At 40.1% G+C, this 24,862-nt stretch overlaps 2 protein-coding genes and 1 long non-coding RNA gene across 9 annotated transcripts in view; 2 read left to right on the top strand and 1 right to left on the bottom strand.

The window, feature by feature from the left end:
* The window catches only part of LOC124151049 (short-chain dehydrogenase/reductase family 42E member 1-like), a 314,896-nt gene that overhangs the window by 99,665 nt on the left and 190,369 nt on the right, over positions 1–24,862 (top strand). The window lies entirely within an intron of this gene.
* LOC124151044 (netrin receptor UNC5C-like) overlaps positions 1–24,862 on the bottom strand; it is a 420,080-nt gene that overhangs the window by 379,411 nt on the left and 15,807 nt on the right. The window lies entirely within an intron of this gene.
* Positions 14,441–15,673, top strand: LOC125382662. Its single transcript, XR_007222505.1, has 3 exons — positions 14,441–14,542; positions 14,726–15,039; positions 15,340–15,673. It is a non-coding gene; the product is annotated as an uncharacterized LOC125382662 (long non-coding RNA).

Raw genomic sequence — 24,862 nt, 5'->3', positions numbered from 1 at the left:
AGCATAAAAAAGTCTGTGATTTTTTAAATGTTTGAAATTGCAAATGTTTTTTTCCTATTTTGTATATTTCTGTTTATATGGCTATGTCATTTTGTTTACATCAAGACGGCTTCATTTCCAGGTCTTTTGAGCCATCGCTCTTCGTAATAGACATAATGACAGATCTCACCGCCTCCCCTCTAATGTATAGATATATGATGTCAACAGTCACTATAATTGCCCAGGCCATGTTTTCTTCCTATGTTTTTTCCAGGTTTGTTTGTTTTGCTGTTTGTTTTTTCTGTAGAGATTGCAGATAATGATTATGATTGGCATGAGTCACTGGCAAAGTTGCATGCCTCTGTAAACAAAGGTGGGCTTCTTGGGGAACAGCAGGGCACAGGGAGTCGGTCGGTAACCTTACATAACCAGTACTGTGACGGTGGGGAGTTTATTGATATGTCTACTTGGTTTGTATACTTCTAGAAGACTGAAAGGTGAGGTGAAATGGGGTTTAATGCTCAAGATTATTGCTCTTATATAATGACGTGCATGCACGTGTGTGGCTGTGGTAGAGTCCGGACTAATGCTGGAGTTATAGTGCTAGCCCACTGAGATACCATTCCACAGTTTAACATGGAGACCCCACTCAGACACAGTATACTGAGACCGTCCTTGTTTTAGCCCCTTAATGCCAAGCACCAGGCAGGGTAACATCAAGTAAACATCTTTTGGTATGATGCAGCCAGGGATCAAACCCAAGCCCTTCACTCTCCACTGGGCCATGAGACAGAATGGTTTGAAACTTCCATTGTGTGATGTCCTTGTCTGAAGGGGAGAAGCCAGGTCACATGAAGTAATTCAGTCCTGACAGCAGGCACCAGGTTTGAATGTACACCAGGTATACCTGAACTTCCACAGTGGATATCTTGTAAAGTGATTCAGCTATTTTCAAATTTGTTTTAAACATCAACCCCATGAAGGTTCCTAGATGGATTAAAGGTTCCCCAAAGTTCCAAATGTGATGAAAATGATGCTTTGTGACCATCATGGATGTATGGCCGGGGCAGGGATGGGTGACTGACTCAGAAGGAAGCATTACATGCAGTTATTGCCTGACTGTTCCTGTGTGCGCCACATGACAGGGCAGTGACGGTTTGTCTGTGTTAGGCTGATAACTCTACCTGCTACTGCGACATATCTGAGATTTGACATTAAATGGAACAAGACATCACAAACTGGCTGATGATGAGGATAGCCATGACCCAGTGGCCCAGTGGCCCAGTAGCCCAGTGGCCCAGTGGCCCAAGATGCTGTGACTCACTGGGAAGAGTTATGTCCCTTGATTGTCCATCGGTAATATCCCAGATTCTATCCAATAATATCCTTGTTCTGTCAGCACCATGCTGGTGTTCATTGGATTCAACACAGTGATGAATCTACGACCTGGCTCTCCTGCCACATGAAATACTGATTGGCCTGATATGACTGATATGTAATTGAAAGTTGTATGAAATCCCAAGGAAGCTCTTGTCCTGAACTTGGACAATGAAACACTTATGCATTTATTTATATTTTTAGCAAACGTCTGGGTAACATTCCCACCCTGTGTCCTATTTTAGTACTTTTGTCTGAACAAAAATCTAAGAAAACAATACTTTTACATTTTGGACAAAACTATGGAATACCCTTTGCCCTTTTAGCCTGAAACCCAGAGTTGAAGGAATTATGTAACACCATAGAACACAAGAGAAGAAGCAATGTTCTGTGTGTCCTGAGACCTGTGCGATGGCTGCCAGACATAGATAAAACCATTCTTAACCTGAATACAACAAATAAATAAACAGTACCGAACCCACCTCCGGATGCCGCCATTGAAGTCACCTGTATGCAGTCAACACATGAGGACTTTCGTCATTGCATGTTCCCAACAAAACATTTCTCGGTCTGTTTCCATTTCCCATTTCACCTGCACCTCCTCAACGAATTCCATTAAGTTACCAATACCATCTCACAACATCCAATCCACTCTCCCCTTTTCCCATTGGTGCCCCCAAAAATCCAATTCCCAGAATCCCAAAGGTCAGCCCCACTTCCCAAGGGAATCCCCATGGGTATTTGCATACTCCTATAAAGTTTCGTAGGGCCTGTGGTCTACATGCCACTGCATTTGGTTGGCAATACTTCCGATGGCACAGGCAGGATACCCAATTGGTATTTCTTCTGATTGGAGGGATACAAGGCTGAGCATGATTTGTGTGGTCCTTAGTGTTGGCTTAGCGTAAGGTATCAAAGACCTCCGGGACCTCGGGGTCCCGAGAGCGGCATCGGGACCTCTACAATTGATTCGGAAGGTTTGCCCAACAGCTGGGAGGCTGGATGTGGCGAGAGTTATTGATGATAAAGAACTCTTAGCACTAAACCCTTTGATTTGCCAAATTTGCAATCATCCCTAAGTGGAGTTAAAAGGGTTAGACGTTTAACTTTTTCATTTTGGTTATGAATACCAGCTGAGATAATTTTGAAATTTCTAAATTTGACAATTACGCATGTTTTTAAATTAAATTTGAATATGGGGTGGTTTTGATGGATAATTATTGAAAATGGCATTTTTGATGCTTTAACATTAATTCAATTTAATTTTAAGTAGTTCAAGATTTTATTTTATTTTCAATAATGGAGCTTCGTTTAAGGATACAATGTTTAAGGGGAAACTACATTTAGGTCAAAAGCATGGAATGCGGTGGAGCAGGATGCTCTGAGGCCTGTTTCTGTATCTGTCAGGGGGATGCTTTCAGGTGGCGAATTGTTTGTTTGTTGTTTAGCGCTTCACTCAGCAATATTCCAACAATATGTCAGATAGTCCAATGATTGACATCATGAGTATCTATCGAAATTGGGATACGTTAACATGCAGCAACCAAATCAACGAGTATGACCACCCAATTACGTTAGCCGCCTCTTATGACAAGCAGAGTTGCACAAGACCAATTCTATTCCAGATCTTCACAGGGGAGGTAGCAAATTGACTTCAGTTACTGTCTTGAAATCTGAAAGTGTCTTGCTATTGAAATAAACAGGTAGATGTGTTGTGACAAAATGAAATGGACAGTGTGATGTATTCCGGCTGTCGCCCGTGTGTCAGTGTTATTGTAAAGACTGTAGATGGATGTGGGATAGTGGTAGAGAAACAAGCATTATCCCCTGGGCCTGGAGCTAGACTTTGCACTACAGCTTGTCTCAACACCAGCTCTGTCACGGACTGATCTTACAATAATATGAATATAGAGTTGCCATTATTGTTTAGCTAATGTTCCAGGTGTGTGTGGAAGGTATTTGTGTCATGCATATTGCAACTGTTTGGATTGAAAGATTGTGATAATGAAATGTAGGAAGATCTGATATGACTGATTTTATATATGCATATAGTTCACCCCGTGGGCTTCCGAACCTGTGACTATCCAGGGTAGAATAGGTCTTCAGCAACCCATGCTTGCCATAAAGGGCAACTATGCTTGTCGTAAGAGGCGACTAACGGGATCCCAATTGTGTGGATTAATACTCATGATGTCAATCACTGGATTATCTGGTCCAGACTCGATTATGTTTTAGACCACCTTCATATAGCTGGAATATTTATGAGTTCAACGTTAAACATCAACAACAACAACAACAACAAAAACAACAAAAAACACAAACAAACAAACTGTGGGCTACCGGATTAGAATTGGTCCCAAACAATCTATGCGGGTTGTATTTAAAGAGGTGACTAAATAGACTTGATTGATGCATGTTATTGTACCCTGACAGCATGGATCGTTGCTCATAACATTCATCACTCGATGGCTTGGTCTGCAGTTCAGGCCCTGTAGTGAGACATGAGATGCTGTGGTGTGGCTGACACAGAGTTAGAAGTGACATCAACAACCACATCACTCTCTCCTTGCTCAGGCCTCCTCCATTGGCATCCCCAGTTACTGCCTCAATATGTCAGACTGAATAACCCGAGCCACTCTTCAGACCAAACAATCGCAACAACTGGTCTCACCCATATTCCCAGCCATGTTTCAGACTCAAATCTGACAATCCCACACACTGTTCATACTTGACAATCTCAGCAACTATTTAAACAATCCCAATTAAGTTTCAGATAATTGAAGGCCCTATGACGACTATCTCATCCACTATTCAGACAATCCAAGTCCCTATTCAGACAATACTAGTCGCTATTCAGACAATCCCTGTCCCTATTCAGACTATCCTAGTTACTATTCAGACAATCCTAGTCGCTATTCAGACAATCCCAGTCCCTATTCAGACAATCCCGGGTACTGTTCAGACAATCCCTGCCACTATTCAGACAATCCTAGTTACTATTCAGACAATCCCAGTCCTTATTCAGACAATCCTTGTCGCTATTCAGACAATCCCAGTCCCTATTCAGACAATCCTGGTCACTATTCAGACAATCCCAGTCCCTATTCAGACAATCCTAGTCGCTATTCAGACAATCCCAGTCACTATCACAGACAATCCCAGTCACTATTCAGACAATCCCAGTCACTATTACAGACAATCCCAGTCACTATTCAGACAATTCCAGTCACTATTCAGACAATCCCAGTCACTATTCAGACAATACCTGCCACTGTTCAGACAATCCCAGTCACTATTCATACAATCCCAGTCACTATTCAAACAATCCCAGTCACTATTCAGACAATCCCTGCCACCATTACAGACCACCCCAGTCACTATTCAGACAATCCAGGTCCCTATTCAGACAATCCTTGCCACAATTCTTACAATCTAAGCCACTATTTAGACAATACCAGTCACTTTTCAGACAATCCCAGTCACTGTTCAGATTCACCAATCCCGCCCGCCACAGTTCAGACAATCCCCTGCTCCACCCCACACAGAGTTTGTCTGTCTGTTGTATATTATCTCAGCTGCAAGACAGGACCCTCTGACCAGGGGTCAGCCTTATCTATCAGCACTGATGGCCACCATTATCCACCTTAGCTCCTCCAATCACCAACTGCCATCAGATCCCTGCGATACATAGATCTCTCCACTGATATACCTCGGCAGCTAATACACACCTCATCTTTAAAGCTCATCACGTAAGCTGCCAGCGTAATGGAAAATTATATTTCGGAAAGTCATACGCCTAGAAGATGCTACTATCAGATTACTTTTTTCTTGAGTTCTTATGGGTCTCAGGCCTGGAATTAATCTATCATTGTCGAAGTATCTGCGATGGTGATCGTTAAAATGTTTCTTTATATACGTTTACACAGCTAAGTAAGTGAAGCCAGGGTTTGTTGTGCAAGTAAATACAATTCACAGACAAGCTCATTAATCTTTAAGGTAAAAAGACTGAAATTCATGATGTAGAGGCAGCGTTGTTGCGCTGGATGTTTATCGAGCATGCTTAACCTCGTATGTGGGCAGTCGGCAGTGGTCAACTTGTTCCAATAAAGATATTTTTTTTAGATCAGATTCAATTAGGATGATTACAAAATAGTTTTTAGTATGAACGAGAATCATATTTTTTTGTATATCTATCTCTGGGTGCAGTGGGTGTGATTTTGTCGATTGTTGGGCAAGTTGGGTCCAACTAATGATAATTGAGTAATGCAATGGGAACATTTATTGTTGTTGTTCTCATTTTGGATGTCTCTGTTCTATGGAGTACAGTAAAAATAATTGAAAATTGAATGAAATGGATGTTAGCCTTGGAACATGAGTGTTATTTTGAATATAAAAGAAACAAACTTTATGTGAAACATTTCCGGTAAAATGTAGTGTTTTGTTCTTGTAATGAACAATAAATACATGGAACATGTTTTTTCTTTCTTATTTACAATGGTAATTTAAGTATTTACATTTTCAAAGTATAATGAAAAGCTTGTCTTCACTTCTGTGGCGTGAGGTTTAACACTGATCATGATAATTGCAAGTTCTGCCTAATAGCATTGTCTTTATGTATCCTGTAGGTACACAAGACTTTACAAACATTTGCAAATTTCTCTGAGAGTATACAATCACAGATGTCTGTTACCAGACACATCTCCAGTTCTTCCCTCCGGGTACCCATTCTACAGCAGCTGTACTGGGGCAGGGAATAACTCTGTCAAAGGGCAACATTGAAGCAGCAGCCAGATTCAAACCTGGATCATTCAGTGTCATGTGTCTTATAAGCCTCTGTACAGGTCCGTCCAGACTGGTAAAATTAATTAGGAGATAAACCTACTGTGTTTTGAAATTAGAGGTAGTATAACAGATTTATATTAGTGCTAAATTTTATTTAAAACCACATTAGGCGAGCTCATCATCACTAAGTCCATCTTCGAAAAGAGATGTGAAATTTTCGACAGCAAAATAGCTGAAATCCATTGTCATATCAGTAGTTTGGTGTCCATGGCCAAATAAATAGTGCATTACCATATAATATGTATCACTGCACAACCGAAAGTCAGAGACCTGTATCATGTGATTATATACCTCTGTTTGACTTTAATTGACCAATCAGAATCAAGTATTTACTAAAGTCATAGTAGAATCTTAATTATTATGTATGATGCAACTTGAATACTGTTAAAAGTGGCATTTGACAAAAGTCACTGACTTGATGTCTTTTTACATTATTTTCTTTTATTAAAATTTGTAAAGTTAAATGTAATTGAAAGACCCCCCTCTCAAGCGATCAGATACATGTTTGTTTGTAGTCGTATTTGTTTTCAGAAGTAACTTAAATGGGGACTTCTATCCATCATCAATATATAAGTTCCCTCGATGAATGTGTTCTACAGCCTATAATCCTCCCTTTCAAGCTCTTTCCTATTATTTTTCCCAAACCACCGGCCCAAAAATATAAAAAGTGAAAAAGAAAATGCAAAGCCCCCCATGTTGTCAATACATCATGTCCGCAGCTGATGACTGTTTATTTATTTCCATCCTCCTCAGACTTCGCAAATGTGATATACCTCCTTCTCCTTGATCCATTCATCAGAATCTAGATACCTGTGCCTTCTGCAGTGTTTATTTACGATAGAGAGTGTATTCTCCGCGCGCGCGATGATCAAAGAAACTTGAGGTTGCCTAATGCTCCCTAATCCATGCAACATTGGCAAGCTGGGCACTGGCTCATGGCTGCTGCGCACCTTAAAGTTGTGGGAGTCTGACGTGAAGTCTTATTCAAGATGGTTTCCCCTAACTTTGCATGTTAGCTTGGTAAAATAGACGGGTTTGTGTAGCTTGTTTCTACCTTTCTTGATTGTGGAATATTTTGTCAGGTTGAAAGGCGGCATTGACATTTGTAGGTATATCATAGAACCATGATCTGTGTGTTGATTATTGACGAGGTCAGCGTATTTAGATCTTGTTCTAAGAAGACTTCCTCAGAGCTCGATTCTTTGTTTGGTTTGCTGGATCAAAGACCCTGATATGTATTTCATTGTATTTATCTGCTTGTTTTTTGGGGTAAAAATATCAGGATTTCCATTACGTATGGACCAGCCCTTTCATCAATAGTGATACAGTACACGGCAGCAATTTGCTGATCCAGACGTCTGTTTTGTAATGCTGAGAGGTAAAGTACAAACAATAGGACATAATTGCTAAAAAAAAATAATCACAGTGTATAGTATATCTATGTAAATAGGGGAATATTTGTGTAAGTGTATCGGTAGGTTAATGGATTCACATTGTTTTTCTGTCTGCATCTATAGTTTCCCGTGGCATTCACAGAATTCAGACATACAAGTATTATCATATTTGTGTTAAAACCTCATACTGCGAGGAAAATAACAGAACTGAAAAAGTGAAATCTTATCCCGAGTTATGCCATTTTCTAATGAGGACGTGTTTCAGAGATGCATTGTTTCCAGATACCAGTAATTTCCATTGCAATTTGTTTCAGCTGTAAAAATGTCGTTAATTGTACATGTTATCATAAAATGTTTTATGAGATGGTGTTATTGCTGAATATCTATAATTTTGATAGTTTAATTCAATGCTTTCCGACAGAGGGACTCCGAGGACTTGTCTAGGGGAATTAAATTGCGTCATGGTTGACTTCCAGCCCCTAATTTGTGTGAAAATAGCCCCATGGGGTTACTGTGAGGAGGGGAAATTGAAGGGGACATATTTATTTCACTCAAGAATCCATTAATATCCCATTATCAGTGGTCTCTGAGAAACATGGACATTGTGTGTTAATGTAACATGAAGGACATCGTGTGTTAATATAAAATAGAGGACATCGTGTGTCTATGGTAATATGGAGGGCATCATGTGTTAATGTAACATTAAGGACATCGTGTGTTAATGTAACATGGAGGGCATCGTGTGTTAATATAAAATAGAGGACATCGTGTGTTAATATAAAATAGAGGACATCGTGTGTTAATATAAAATAGAGGACATCGTGTGTTAATATAAAATAGAGGACATCGTGTGTCTATGGTAATATGGAGGGCATCATGTGTTAATGTTGTATGGAGGACATCATGCATCTGTTTAAGTCAATGAGGAAGGTATTTTTTCTTTCTTTTTTCATCAGCATGAGTGTAGTATTGGTATATTGTCTTGTAAGTACTTACTGGTTTCAACTTCAATTTCATGCTGCTTTTGTATTCCTTGCTTCAACTATAAAAGAGTATGTTTTTCAAAGAAACTGGTAAGGCCGTCCTTATCAATAAATATCACTCATGTATTTGGTCCCCTTGGCGACTGTTAGCATTGGACCCTAACAACCCATGCTTGTCAGCTGAAGCGACTTAATGGATCAAGTGGTCAGGGCCGGTTACTTTGTTGTCACACCCCTACAGTGGGCCGTTGCTCATAATATCAATCACTGGTTTGTCTGGTCCAGACTCAGTTATCGTAAAGCCGGAATGTTGTTGAGTGCAGTATTAATCAACCAACTATTGGCAAATGTTTTCATCACATATGCTTTTAAGATTAGGGCAAGAAATCTCAAACTGGACAGTGCAAGAAAAGACAATGGGAACCTATCTATTTCACTTTTTACATTATTTACAACTATCAGAACACAAAGATTCAGCAAACCCATTTGTCCAGTTCGCCAATTTATCAAAATCTTTCAACCAACTATTTGTTCTGGAAGGATCTCACTTGACATCACCTTAGTTTGGGTCCCTGTAGACTGACATATGGTCCCTGAAGTAAGGTTATGTACAACGTTCATAATAAATGATTCCTTTGAATATAAAGAAACCCAGAGCCAAGAAGTTGGTGAGAATGTGCTGCTAGAGCTGAGAAGGGGGTGAGAATGTGCTGCTAGAGCTGAAAAGGGGTGAGAATGTGCTGCTAGAGCTGAGAAGGGGTGAGAATGTGCTACGAGAGTTGAGAAGGGGTGAGAATGTGCTGCTAGAGCTGAGAAGGGGTGAGAATGTGCTACGAGAGTTGAGAAGGGGTGAGAATGTCCTGCTGGAGTTGAGAAAGGGTGAGAATGTGCTACTAGAGCTGAGAAGGGGTGAGAATGTGCTGCTAGAGTTGAGAAGGGGTGAGAATGTGCTGCTAGAGCTGAGAAGGGGGTGAAAAAGCGCTGCTAGAGTTGAGAAGGGTTGAGAATGTCCTGCTGGAGTTGAGAAGGGGTGAGAATGTGCTACGAGAGTTGAGAAGGGGTGAGAATGTCCTGCTGGAGTTGAGAAGGGGTGAGAATGTGCTGCTAGAGCTGAGAAGGGGTGAGAATGTGCTGCTGGAGTTGAGGATGGGGTGAGAATGTGCTACGAGAGTTGAGAAGGGGTGAGAATGTGCTGCTAGAGCTGAGAAGGGGTGAGAATGTCCTGCTGGAGTTGAGAAGGGGTGAGAATGTCCTGCTGGAGTTGAGAAAGGGTGAGAATGTCCTGCTGGAGTTGAGAAGGGGTGAGAATGTGCAACGAGAGCTGAGAAGGGGTGAGAATGTCCTGCTGGAGTTGAGAAGGGGTGAGAATGTGCTACGAGAGTTGAGAAGGGGTGAGAATGTCCTGCTGGAGTTGAAAAGGGGTGAGAATGTGCTACGAGAGTTGAGAAGGGGTGAGAATGTGCTACAAGAGTTGAGAAGGGGTGAGAATGTGCTGCTAGAGCTGAGAAGGGGTGGGAATGTGCTGCTAGAGCTGAGAAGGGGGTGAGAATGTGCTGCTAGAGTTGAGAAGGGGTGAGAATGTCCTGCTGGAGCTGAGAAGGGGTGAGAATGTGCTGCTAGAGCTGAGAAGGGGTGAGAATGTGCTACGAGAGCTGAGAAGGGGTGAGAATGTCCTGCTGGAGCTGAGAAGGGGGTGAGAATGTGCTGCTAGAGCTGAGAAGGGGTGAGAATGTGCTGCTAGAGTAGATGAAGAAAATTAACTAATTATCTTAACTCCATTCATTGTCAGATATCATTAAAGTGGAAGCAGTTTTGCTTCATCAATCGATGGCTGATCAATCACTGCAGTAAACATGTCATACTATGACAGATTCACACCCAATTCTTCCATATTACTATAGTTAATGCGTCATGCCAAGACAGATTCACACCCGATCCTTCCATATTACTATAGTTAATGTGCCAAGCCATGACAGATTCACACCCAATACTTCCATATTATTAAGGGGCAGTCGGGTAGCCTAGTGGTTAAAGCGTTCGCTCGTCACGCCGAAGACCCGGGTTCGAATCCCGACATGGGTACAATGTGTGAAGCCCATTTCTGGTGTCCCCCGCCGTGATATTGCTGGAATATTGCTAAAAGCGGCGTAAAACCATACTCACTCACTCACTCACTTCCATATTACTGTAGTTAATGTGTCACGCCATGACAGATTCACACCCGATCCTTCCATATTACTATAGTTAATGTGCCACGCCATGACAGATTCACACCCAATACTTCCATATTACTGTAGTTAATGTGTCACGCCATGACAGATTCACACCCGATCCTTCCATATTACTATAGTTAATGTATCACGCCATGACAGATTCACACCTGATCCTTCCATATTACTACAGTTAATGTGTCACGCCATGACAGATTCACACCTAATCCTTCCATATTACTACAGTTAATGTGTCACGCCATGACAGATTCACACCCAATACTTCGATATTACTGTAGTTAATGTGTCACGCCATGACAGATTCACACCCGATCCTTCCAAATTACTGTAGTTAATGTGTCATGCCAAGACAGATTCACAGCCTATTCTTCCATATTACTATAGTTAATGTGTCATGCCATGACAGATTCACACCCAATCCTTCCATATTACTATAGTTAATGTGTCATGCCAAGACAGATTCACACCCTATTCTTCCATATTACTATAGTTAATGTGTCACGCCATGACAGATTCACACCCGATCCTTCCATATTACTATAGTTAATGTGCCACGCCATGACAGATTCACACCCAATACTTCCATATTACTGTAGTTAATGTGTCACGCCATGACAGATTCACACCCGATCCTTCCATATTACTATAGTTAATGTGCCACGCCATGACAGATTCACACCCAATACTTCCATATTACTACAGTTAATGTGTCACGCCATGACAGATTCACACCCAATACTTCCATATTACTGTAGTTAATGTGTCACGCCATGACAGATTCACACCCGATCCTTCCAAATTACTGTAGTTAATGTGTCATGCCAAGACAGGTTCACACCCTATTCTTCCATATTACTATAGTTAATGTGTCATGCCATGACAGATTCACACCCAATCCTTCCATATTACTATAGTTAATGTGTCATGCCAAGACAGATTCACACCCTATTCTTCCATATTACTATAGTTAATGTGTCACGCCATGACAGATTCACACCCGATCCTTCCATATTACTATAGTTAATGTGTCACGCCATGACAGATTCACACCCAATACTTCCATATTACTGTAGTTAATGTGTCATGCCATGACAGATTCACACCCGATCCTTCCATATTACTAAAGTTAATGTGTCACGCCATGACAGATTCACACCCAATTCTTCCATATTACTGTAGTTAATGTGTCATGCCATGACAGATTCACACCCTATTCTTCCATGCTACTATAGTTAATGTGTCACGCCATGACAGATTCACACCCGATCCTTCCATATTACTATAGTTAATGTGCCACGCCATGACAGATTCACACCCGATTCTTCCATATTACTATAGTTAATGTATCACGCCATGACAGATTCACACCCAATCCTTCCATATTACTATAGTTAATGTATCACGCCATGACAGATTCACACCCGATCCTTCCATATTACTATAGTTAATGTGTCACGCCATGACAGATTCACACCCGATTCTTCCATATTACTATAGTTAATGTGTCACGCCATGACAGATTCACACCCGATCCTTCCATATTACTATAGTTAATGTGTCACACCATGACAGATTAACTGTAGTAATATGAAAGAATCAAGTGTTCTTTAACCTCTTTTGAGTCTTATATAAGTTTTTGAGTCTTATATAAGTCTGGCTGTCAAAGATGACCCTGAACACACGTAGTCTCCGTTTTATTCATAACTGTAAAAATGTCTAAACTATTTAGCATAGTACTTCTTAACATTCAAATTGTGTGAATGTACCTGCTTCAATTCTGGATACAGGTTCATCTGTCCATTATGTCATTGTTTGGTTGCGTGGTGCATGGTGACAACTAACACGTAGCTTCAATATGTCCAACATCAGCTACAGTGCCACTTGGCTGGGGAGGGCAGCTCTCTCTTTCTGATGTAGGGGAGATAACTCAAATTAAGTCCACCAGCCAGCAATTATACACAATATAATTTCAGCCAAATCTATTGCAGCTAAAACTTTATAATCATTTTTCTGAGTTAACTTTACATTAAGAGAGTAATGCAGGAGTCAATATGAATTAACAATCAAATAAATCTTATTTTCAGATTGTCAATCAAAAAGCTGAAGTTTAGACAAATTTTTTAACAAATTTAAAAAAAAAAAAAATTCTGTTAAAGAGATTAATTCCTCATATTGTGCTTCTTACATCATTAGAGTTTGGAAGATGTAATGACTTTCAACTTAAATAGGCTCCGGGGGCTTGTGTTTGAAGTTGTTTGTTACTTCTGCATAATGGTGTGTCATGTTGAGTCTCTCAACACATATGTCAGACATGTGCAATCTTGCCGTGCAGGTGCCTTAGTTTAATCAGTTTTGCTTTTTGTACTTCGTTGTTCTTGTGCTTTCATATTTGAAGAAAATAAGATTATTTACTGCCTGTAATTTGTCGGCATGGAATTTGAAGAAAACATCATTATGTTAGAAATGAGGCCCCAATGGCCATGAATTATTGATATAGATTTTAAACATGATTACGTTCATGCAGGAAATATTTCAAGTAAATGTGAAGATGTGGAGAAACATGGTAGGAATTGCTTTGTTTTAGTTGTTGAATGACTTTGTCATGTGGAAACCTGGAGATGTTGTTTTGCCAAGGTCTGTAAGGATCTGTGTGAAGATATGAGATTAAGCCAGCATTAGCCCATGGAGTCAGTAACAATTGGGAAGGAAAGAGCAAAGAAATGAATGCAGAAAAAGTGGGGAAGTAATGTTAGGGGAAGGAAGGGATGAGGGAAAGATTGAAAGCTGAGGGAAGGACAGGAGGGAAGGAAGAAAGATAGAGGTAAAGTTAGGTAAAGGCAGGAAAGGGGGAAGGCAGGAAAGATGTTAGAAGACAAGGAAGGAAGGAAAGATGGAGTAAAGACAGGGAAGGCAGGAAAGATGGAGTAAAGACAGGGAAGGAAGAAAGATGGAGTAAAGACAGGGAGAGTAAAGGAAGGAAAGGCAGGAAAGGGGGAAGGCAGGAAAGATGTTAAAAGACAGGGAAGGAAGGAAAGATGGAGTAAAGACAGGGAAGGCAGGAAAGATGGAGTAAAGACAGGGAAGGAAGGAAAGATGGAGTAAAGACAGGGAAGGAAGAAAGATGGAGTAAAGACAGGGAGAGGTAAAGGAAGGAAAGGCAGGAAAGGGGGAAGGCAGGAAAGATGTTAAAAGACAGGGAAGGAAGGAAAGATGGAGTAAAGACAGGGAAGGCAGGAAAGATGGAGTAAAGACAGGGAAGGAAGGAAAGATGGAGTAAAGACAGGGAGAGTTAAAGGCAGGAAAGATGGAGTAAAGACAGGGAGAGGTAAAGGAAGGAAAGATGGAGTAAAGACAGGGAGAGGTAAAGGAAGGAAAGATGGAGTAAAGACAGGGAGAGGTAAAGGAAGGAAAGATGGAGTAAAGACAGGGAGAGGTAAAGGAAGGAAAGATGGAGTAAAGACAGGGAAGGAAGGAAAGATGGAGTAAAGACAGGGAAGGAAGAAAGATGGAGTAAAGACAGGGAAGGAAGGAAAGATGGAGTAAAGACAGGGAGAGGTAAAGGAAGGAAAGATGGAGTAAAGACAGGGAAGGAAGAAAGATGGAGTAAAGACAGGGAGAGGTAAAGGAAGGAAAGGCAGGAAAGGGGGAAGGCAGGAAAGATGTTAAAAGACAGGGAAGGAAGGAAAGATGGAGTAAAGACAGGGAAGGAAGAAAGATGGAGTAAAGACAGGGAGAGGTAAAGGAAGGAAAGGCAGGAAAGGGGGAAGGCAGGAAAGATGTTAAAAGACAGGGAAGGAAGGAAAGATGGAGTAAAGACAGGGAAGGCAGGAAAGATGGAGTAAAGACAGGGAAGGAAGGAAAGATGGAGTAAAGACAGGGAGAGTTAAAGGCAGGAAAGATGGAGTAAAGACAGGGAGAGGTAAAGGAAGGAAAGATGGAGTAAAGACAGGGAGAGGTAAAGGAAGGAAAGATGGAGTAAAGACAGGGAGAGGTAAAGGAAGGAAAGATGGAGTAAAGACAGGGAAGGAAGGAAAGATGGAGTAAAGACAGGGAAGGAAGAAAGATGGAGTAAAGACAGGGAAGGAAGGAAAGATGGAGTAAAGACAGGGAAGGAAGAAAGATGGAGTAAAGACAGGGAAGGAAGAAAGATGGAGTAAAGACAGGGAGAGGTAAAGGAAGGAAAGATGGAGTAAAGACAGGGAAGGAAGAAAGATGGAGTAAAGACAGGGAGAGGTAAAGGAAGGAAAGGCAGGAAAGGGGGAAGGCAGGAAAGATGTTAAAAGACAGGGAAGGAAGGAAAGATGGAGTAAAGACAGGGAAGGAAGAAAGATGGAGTAAAGACAGGGAGAGGTAAAGGAAGGAAAGGCAGGAAAGGGGGAAGGCAGGAAAGATGTTAAAAGACAGGGAAGGAAGGAAAGATGGAGTAAAGACAGGGAAGGCAGGAAAGATGGAGTAAAGACAGGGAAGGAAGGAAAGATGGAGTAAAGACAGGGAGAGTTAAAGGCAGGAAAGATGGAGTAAAGACAGGGAGAGGTAAAGGAAGGAAAGATGGAGTAAAGACAGGGAGAGGTAAAGGAAGGAAAGATGGAGTAAAGACAGGGAGAGGTAAAGGAAGGAAAGATGGAGTAAAGACAGGGAAGGAAGGAAAGATGGAGTAAAGACAGGGAAGGAAGAAAGATGGAGTAAAGACAGGGAAGGAAGGAAAGATGGAGTAAAGACAGGGAAGGAAGAAAGATGGAGTAAAGACAGGGAAGGAAGAAAGATGGAGTAAAGACAGGGAGAGGTAAAGGAAGGAAAGATGGAGTAAAGACAGGGAAGGAAGAAAGATGGAGTAAAGACAGGGAGAGGTAAAGGAAGGAAAGGCAGGAAAGGGGGAAGGCAGGAAAGATGTTAAAAGACAGGGAAGGAAGGAAAGATGGAGTAAAGACAGGGAAGGAAGAAAGATGGAGTAAAGACAGGGAGAGGTAAAGGAAGGAAAGGCAGGAAAGGGGGAAGGCAGGAAAGATGTTAAAAGACAGGGAAGGAAGGAAAGATGGAGTAAAGACAGGGAAGGCAGGAAAGATGGAGTAAAGACAGGGAGAGGTAAAGGCAGGAAAGATTGTTGAAGACAGGGAAGGCAGGAAAGATGGAGTAAAGACAGGGAGAGGTAAAGGCAGGAAAGATGGAAGAAGACAAGGAAGGAAGAAAGATGGAGGAAGACAGGGAGAGGTAAAGGCAGGAAAGATGGTAGAGGCCAGGGAGGAAGGAAGATTGTGGTAAAGACAGCTGAGGTTGAAAAAGACGGGATGTTAGGGAAAATAGTAAAATGAAGGAGGTAGAAGGAAAGAAAATGTGGATAGGAAGAGCTTTTTCAAGGAGGGAAGATTGGGAAGGGTTGCATGAGTTACGAATATTTAGTGTTACATTAAACCCAATTTCAGTCACTTTTTCATGTTTATAAAGTGTATGTAGGGTCATAATATTCATTCCTGATTTAACATGATTTGTTTCAACATTTGGAATATCAAATTATTAATGATAAGACAAGCATGACTGAACTGCACAATCAAAGTAACGACAACAGTGTTCTTATCGTATTGATCTAACGTTTGTGTTAAAACAAATTGAATTTTCTGCAACTCCAAACTCAATTTTGCGTGTATTAGTCGAAAAAAATAAAATAAGATTGTATAGGGGCGTCCTATCTGCTCAGGGATCAGCGTCACTGAGTAGTCTGCAGGCAGAACATTGGGATTTACGGGTCTGTCCACATTATCCTGGTTAACATGAAATTGTGGATTTTGGTCGGAATATTGGATTGTTGGATTCTTAAATTTGTTTGTAATTTTTTTTTTTTATCTTAGTTGGTTGGAGATCATGTCTAAAAACAACTGGTTGTATCTTTTGAAGTCTTGATGCATACAAGTATGTATCATCATTTGGTTTCAGTGTTGAAAAGTGTTTCATTATCTATTTTAAAGGAGATAGAGAAATGCTGTCAGGAAATAGTGTTGTAACTTACTAATGTGGTTGTGTAAGAAAAAAAAAATGTTTTGAGTCATATATCAAATTAGAAAATGCCCTGTTCTCTTTGGTCGTGTAACTGAAGTGTAGAGGGCTGAAACAGTTACCCAAATACTTCAGTATGAGTCATGTATGGTAACTACTGAAGTACAAAGTTAATACTTGAGTAATTGGAGAGTTATCTCCCTTGTTCAGTTAAATTATCTCCCTTGCTTAGCAGCATGGCTGACAACTATCGTTCAACTGTGTGGCAGTTCTTCGAACTGTCAGATGATAAAACAAAAATTAAATGCACAATTTGCTCCATTCAACTTTCTTTTAAGGGTGGTACCACCTCGACACTGAAGAACCACCTGAAACAGAACCATTCAAAACTACTGCCCTCTGGGTCCTCCTCCACAGTTGTTGGTGGCAAAACTCAATCAACTCTTCTTGGCTTTACTAATAAAGTTGATTCTACCGGCTTTATAAAGTTGAATATAGTTCAAATTTGGCTTAAAAGGTTTTCACCCAGTACTAGATGTGCAGTAACAATGTGTTAGAATAAATTTGAACTTTGAAAACATGTATGAAAGGCATCATTCCTTAAAATGGTTAATGGTACGTTGTCCTTTTTTTTCAACTTCGTCTACAAATTGCATTTTCTGTTAACTTGAGTCTATTTTTTAAGAATTGTTTAAGCAGCTGGAAGAAGGTTTTATGCAGCCTCTGACACCACTATTATTGACAAGCACGTCTCAGTTATCACCTGGAAATGTGAGTTTGCTGAAAAGGTAGTGTCGGTAGAAGAAATATGTTTGACACAATTCGCAGTTTACAGACATAGTGATTGGCTATCTGAACAACATCCTTCGCCTTCACTGTGTGATAATAAAGAAACTGTATTCTGGTCAAATATTGTCCTATATTCAACCCAATTACGCTCGTTCTTACTCCCCTGGGGGTCGTCTAAGGCACCATAGTTCACTGTCAGAGTTGTGTCCCTTAGGCTTGCAAGAAACCTATGGTGATTGGTTCAAATTACAGATTCACCTGGTTATGTTTCTTGGTTTATCAACACCATTGGGCTTTCCTCCCGCATCAAGCAGACACTTTTATGATGTAACTGGAATACTGTTAAAAGCTGCGTTAAACCAAACCTCCATCAAACTCACTTGTTCCTATGCCACTACCAATACTTCATGTGAAGGGACATTCAGAGAGTCAATTATCATGAAGTGAAACTTGGACTGTTTGATTGATGACCAAACACACCTTCCATTGGGCTAACTTACCATGTACCACTTAATGTAGATAGAAAGTATGGAGCACACAGGCTTGAAAGAGCCTCATAGTTTAAAAAGCCCTGAAAATACCGGTAGGCTTAGTTGCTTTAAAAGGCTGGAACTGGTGACTTGTTGATGGAAAATACTCCGATAAGTCACAATCATTTATACAACACAAGCCACACGAAGAAAGAAATGTATTACGGAGCTAAGTCAGTGAAAAGGCCACCTGATGGCCTTGAAAAACCCACCCAAAAGGCCTTAAAATAGAGTCAATATATTTATGAGTCAGAGCATTTGGTTTTAGGATTATATCAGCAATATCACAACAGGAGATGCCCCAGAATTTCTTGCTCACATTGTAGATATGTGGGAGTCAAACCTGCTCTTGGTAGACGAACCAATACTTTATGCCATTAGGCTACCATTAGGCTACCATTAGGCTACTCCACCACCATTAATTTTGTATGCAACTTAAAAATATATTTTGGAAGTAAGAGTGAATGAATAGCATGCCAACAATGTGTGACGATGTCTGTACCATGTGTGTGTTGCTCCATACCGCTTTATAAACACCTCCTTCTTATGTTGTTTGAAGCCACTGGGTTCTGATCGGAAAAATGGTGCAAAATGGTCCTGTTTGGGGAATTTAACACACAGTGGACCATGTCCAGTGCTTATTACAGAGGATAGTTTATTTTCACTTTACCAAAATTTTCTTGAGATATTTTTTTCTGAGAAGGCCTTACAGTGAGCAGAGTTTGGTGTGTTTGGATGAAAGAAGCTTTTAAAATGTTGTTAAGGATGTTGTCTGTTTTAAAAGTTGATTCCTATATCCATTAAGTCTCTTCTATCTATTGCCAATGAGTAATTTAGTGTAAGAGCTAATAGGTGTTTGCAAATGAATTATTATAAATATACATTTCATTTCCTAATTGACAGCTTGTCATTCATAAAACAACTTACAAATCAATCATGCTGTTATCAGAATCATGATGAGATAAGATGATGAGAAATTTAGAAGAAACAAATATGGTTCTAATCATGAAATGAAACATCGGAGAATGATCTGTTTCTTAATAACAGAGAGTAATTTCCTATACTGATTGATGACAGGGACAACAGGTGGGTAGTTTGACAGACACTGTCGTCAATTACGGGGTACTCAATTCACAAGCATGCAATCCAATACAGCAAGATGATCGTTGATGATGCGGTGACAAGGAACAAATTACTGTGTATTCTCTTTGAGTAATTGAGCTATTAATTATTTTTAATGGGTCATAATGGTCATTTTCTTCTTCTATGGAGCTGACACACAAATATAAACCTGGCTTTGTCCAGCATTACCCAATTTCCTCGTAAGCCACTTTGCGATCATCGTTCGTCTTTCATTCTGATTATTTTACGCGGCATGATTGATCGAAGGAGGGAAATCAGATTCCTTCCGTTGTCACTTGCTGCAATGTCATTTTACTCTCATATTCATAATGTTCATTGAGTTAGCTAGTTCGTTGCCAGAGAATCTATTTTATTCTGTTTTTTTCCTGTGACGTTTTTCCTTCAATCAAATCATGTCCCAGCATGCAACAGTTGACAATTACCGAGAAGATACTACAGTCATTTTCATCCAATTTGGTTGCTGAAAAACAAATACGTCCACTATCGTCTTCGCTGACTTTGATGGATCACAAAACACATGTCATGATGCCAAACAGGGAATTTTGGGGAGGAAATTCGCTGAATTATACTTTCGCTATTGAAAATTGAGATGTTTTCCACACTTTTGGACATCTGCTTAAACTCAACATCGATTACAATGATTTTCACAACATTTTACCAAAAACTTTTAAGATTTATACAAAACACCAAATCTTTGAAAGGATGAGAGGCAGGTATCTTTTTAAAATGGCTTGATGACAGTGTCATTTTTTCTTTTGAATATTCAATTTTAACTCCTGTAGTTTACAATGGCTCTGACTGTTGGCATGGAAATCTACAACCGTTATTAATGAAAGCCAAGAATGCTTTGACAGTTATGTTCTCTGTTTTCATCCTTGATACGAGGCACACATGTCATTTAGATAAACTTCAAATTATATAAGACGTGTGTCAAGTTAGTCTTTATGCAGAAATGATTATGATAATTGGTGTTCAAGAAATTTTGAATACGTATTATTCCAGGTTTTTTAGTATGAAATGATGTATACTGCTCTTCTTGGCAAAAAGGGGAGATAACTTTGTAGTTGTGAAGAGAGCTGCTCCTCTTCTTTGAGACATGATGATAAGGTGCTGGAGATGATATCACACGGGGAAACAGATATAGTATGTATGGCAATACAGGTTGACTGTTTCATACATTTTTGAAACATTCAACACAAGAACAGAATTTAGTTTCCTTTTCTGTCTCAGAAGTTATCTGTTAAGGGAGTCATGATACACCTACATCATGAAATGATAAATAAATATCACGCTAGTTAATTTACAGTGTTTTGGCCTAAACTTGCTTTTTGTGACCTTGCTGACCAGACATGAATACTATGTGTAAAGCCCATTTCTGGTGTCACCCTCCGTGATATTGCTGGAATTTGCTAAAAGCAGAGAAAAACCTCACTCACTATTTTGCAATTACAAAGCAGACACAATTTATGGATAACAACTTCTTTATTTACTGTAAAGGTGATGTTTTGGTATAGATCCTTATACAGTTGTCAAGCATGGTTGATCATCTGTCGGTAAAGGTTCTATACAAAATTGTCGCCTTTCAGATTTGCTTGACAACGGTACGGAAGTTGTTTTCCATAAATATGTAATCCGTCAACTTCTAAGTAATGCCTATCAAACATTTGATGTTGCTATTACTTGCAAGGGCGGATCCAGCATTTGCAGAAGGCAGGGATCCAAAACATCAGAATCCTCTCTCAGTCAGTTTTACTGCCTACATCATACTACATTTGGTTTTCATTAAGAGGGGTCTGGACCTCCTGGACTTCCCTCTGGATCTGCATATGAATTGATGTTGCTATTACTTGCAAGGGCGGATCTAGCATTTTCAGAAGGCAGGGATCCAAAACATCAAAATCCTCGCTCAGTCAGTTTTACTGCCTACCTCATACTACATTTGGTTTTCAATAAGAGGGTTGTAAGTAAGGGTTGTAAGTGACGCCAACACAAGTTGTTAATAGGCCAGTTTAATACAAATTGTTGTACATTTTACGTTTTAATTCTTATTATAATACCAATCCATACAATGTTAACTGGCCAGGTTAATGCAGAACTTTGTACGTTATACTTTTTAAAAATTGATACAGATATAATACGCATCCATAATGGTCCATGTAGTGTATCGTCAGGTGTAACTTCACGATACATCTGTGAATCGGGACACGTGATCAGCTCACTCGTGTCCCCTCGCTGGTTTCATTCAGCCACTCTCTCGCTGCTAACGATCCACGATATCGTAGTGAAGGGCCGTGAGCTGGACACTACAGTAATGGCTGTGCTTTAATCTTCCATCCCTGTGCAGTTTCAACATGCATCCTCCACAGGATAATCTCTATAAACTTCACTGTCATATCAACTCTATTGTCATCAAAGTATCTACACCCTCTTTGGTCTCTTTCATGTCTATACCATGTCCAACATCAACACAATTCTAGCATCAATTTTATCTACATTTTGTCTTTGTTCTCGTAATTTTACCACATCACGCAAGACAAATTGTGGCCGTGTATGTACACTGTGTCTGTGGGTGTCTGTTGCTCCATACTGCTTCAATGAGAGCTTCTCGTTAAGTTGTGTTTGAAGCTGCTGGGTTCTGTAATGGATCAAATTGGACTTGGTTTGGAAATTCAACACACAGTGGACGATGTCCAGTGCTAATTACAGTGACGGAAGTTTATTTTCACTTAACCCAAATTGTCCTGATACATTGTGTTTCTGAGATGGTTTAACAGTGGACAGAGCTTGGGTCTCGTTTGATCAAAGCTAGATGCTTTTAAAATGTGGTTAAGGATGTCTGTTTTGAGAGTTCATTGCATGCTTCCATTAAAGACCTTTGTCTGTCTGAAGTAAACATTGACTATTTTGGCCAAGGTTGTGATTTTGAGATGGTTGTCCTTTGAATATATTCCTGTAATTTGTTTTCAGATTATACACTGGGGATATAGTAGTGCTCATTTGTGGTCCAGACTGTATTTACAAAATTGTGACACTTTGGTTCCATTGCTGCTCACACAGTGACTGAGTCACAAGGCTTTCAAGCAACCTAAAACTGAATGGTCTCTGTTGAGGTAATTTTCCTTTAAAGTGTTTTGAGATTGCAACATATGAACAAGTTTGACAAGCCCATTCAATAGCTACTTGACAATCTCGAGCCATTGTCTAAAAGATATGTCTTTCCGCAAACAAAACTCTTGATTTTATATCCAGCCAGGATTAGCATGAAAACTAATAATTCATAGATCAATAATACTCTATGAATTTTAGATGAACCTGTTCCTGAAATGACTACAATTCCATTCCATGTGTTTTTCTCTCTGTATGTTCCAAACCAGAGCCTCATTGGTGTAAAAAGTGGGACTATTTTTTTTGCACTTGGCGCAAACCTGTTTACGCGGCAGACAGATCTGGAATTGTTACCCTTTCTTTGCTGTGATCAAATTTGTATTTGATACGCAGCTAACGGCGACAATTCTTGCACACGTTTTTTTACAAGGATAGGTTTTTGAGTTAATTTCTGCGGAGCCTGCCAAAGGCAAGATGGTTGCTCTGTTTCCAGAATGGCGTTATAAAGAAAGAGGACTTTGCTAAAGAGATTTCTCTTGTACTCATATATTGATCTTTGACTTAAGGACCTTGTGTTTGGTATTTTCACACTTTCTAATTTGGAATCATGGTTCTTGGTTCAGCGGACACCACCACAAGAGTGTTGACTGATCTGCTTAAGTTTATTCTTTAGCATGTCTTGGTGACTGCAATACACTTGGTTCTGGTGAAGGTGACGTGGGAGAAAAGTGGGGAGGTGATAGGCTATATGGTAGTTGCTGTAGAGGGGATGATTGCATTCCTTGTATCTAACATGGCTGGTTCTCAGTGTTAGAAGTGACTCGATGTCACTGATACCTCCTACAAATGCCCGTCTTTGGCCTTGCGTTTGTACAACTAAACTCTCACCTACATAAAATCAGAAAACACCAAACAGGTAAATGCCCTCACTGTAACCTAATAGAAGCACCTGAACACGCACTATTACACTGCACACACCACCAACAACACAGAACAACCCTAAAATCCACAATAAACTGTAAGAACCAATATGTCTCTGGCAACCCACTAAACGACCTTCCAACCGTGAAGGCATAAGGCATTTTCCGAATTAAAACAGGCCTACTAGGCAGCATCTAATAAACTACAAAATCATGCTATCCCCATGCTGAAACCCTAAAAGAAAAAAACCCTATAAAACAACCCAAAAGTCCCCCAGGTTGCCCTTCCTGTTTGGACATATCCTCCTCGGCAAAACCACACTCTCTCTCTCTCTCTCTCTCTCTCTCTCTCTCTCTCTCTCTCTCTCTCTCTCTCTTTCTCTCAACCTCTCTCTCTCTCTCTCAACCTCTCAACCTCTCAACCTCTCTCAACCTCTCTCAACCCTTCCTGATGTCCCAAGTATCGGTATTACAAATTCTAATACCTGAGTGGTGGAGTGCTTGATTGTATTGCTTATATCTACAAAGGCTGAAGGGATTTAGCTCGGATTCCAAACCAAGTGCCCCTGGCAAGCAAATTGCAAAACAATTATTTTGTTCAGTAATGTAAAAGTAAATATGAAAGCCCTGTTATCTGGGCATGACAGATTAACGAAAGTCACTAGAAAATATCAGGCTCCCTTTAACTTCTTATGAGAAGTGTATCATTATCTATCAATAGGATCATTATTACATAGCCATAATTTGCTCATCAGGAAAGTGGCACTCTGGACAGTTTCCTTGTAACAGACTGATCCACATTTACAAGGCTTCACTACGACTATTCTCCATCATTGTGGGTGGTGTGGACTTGTGGCTAGAAAGCGTGCTCTGATCTTCTCAAGACTAGATGTAGGTCCCCATTGTAAAATTAGTTTTATTCATTCTGTGTTCTTGCTCAGATGGTGGTAAGATTGCTTTAGCTAACAATACCTACACTACACTTACTTTTTTATGCAAAGAGTGTGAGTGGCAGGTGCAATAGGGAAGGACACGTTTACCTTTTTCTTGAACACCTGGTGTCATAACTGATTTTCAGTGATCCATTCATATAATGTTCACCCCTATTTTGACTTTTATGCCCAATGGAATCTGTTTTGGCAGATATTTAAAAACTGACTATTCTCTGACGTTGACATATAATATTTGCACAAATACTCATAATGTTAGTTTATATGTGTAAGCAAGCTAGATTTCACCTTACTCTTGGAAGAGTTATTTGTCAAACTCGATCAGTGAGTAAATATCAAAGCTGTGTTTGATGATCATGAAAATTGATTTTGCTTTCATTCCTGGCCACCTCTTTTTGCCGTCATAATTATCCTCGCGGCGGTAATTGTTCACTGGCAGTCACGTGACATCTTCATGTCAGCTTCAGGAAGAAGTAATTGAAGTCTCTAGCATCCAGGTTAAGGTATCTAATTACATGATGCTTTCCAATTGATATCCAGTATATTGTACTACCTGTGTCGTACTGAATAGATGATGCTTGTCTGAAGTAAGTCATGAGCTTCAAGCTGAAGCTGTCTTTGAATTTGTGGC

The sequence above is a fragment of the Haliotis rufescens genome, unplaced genomic scaffold, assembly GCF_023055435.1.
Source record: "Haliotis rufescens isolate VD_foot unplaced genomic scaffold, xgHalRufe1.0.p SCAF_20, whole genome shotgun sequence".
NCBI lineage: Eukaryota > Metazoa > Mollusca > Gastropoda > Lepetellida > Haliotidae > Haliotis > Haliotis rufescens.
Note: the sequence above shows the minus strand (reverse complement) of the source record. Positions and strands in the feature narration are given on the sequence as shown.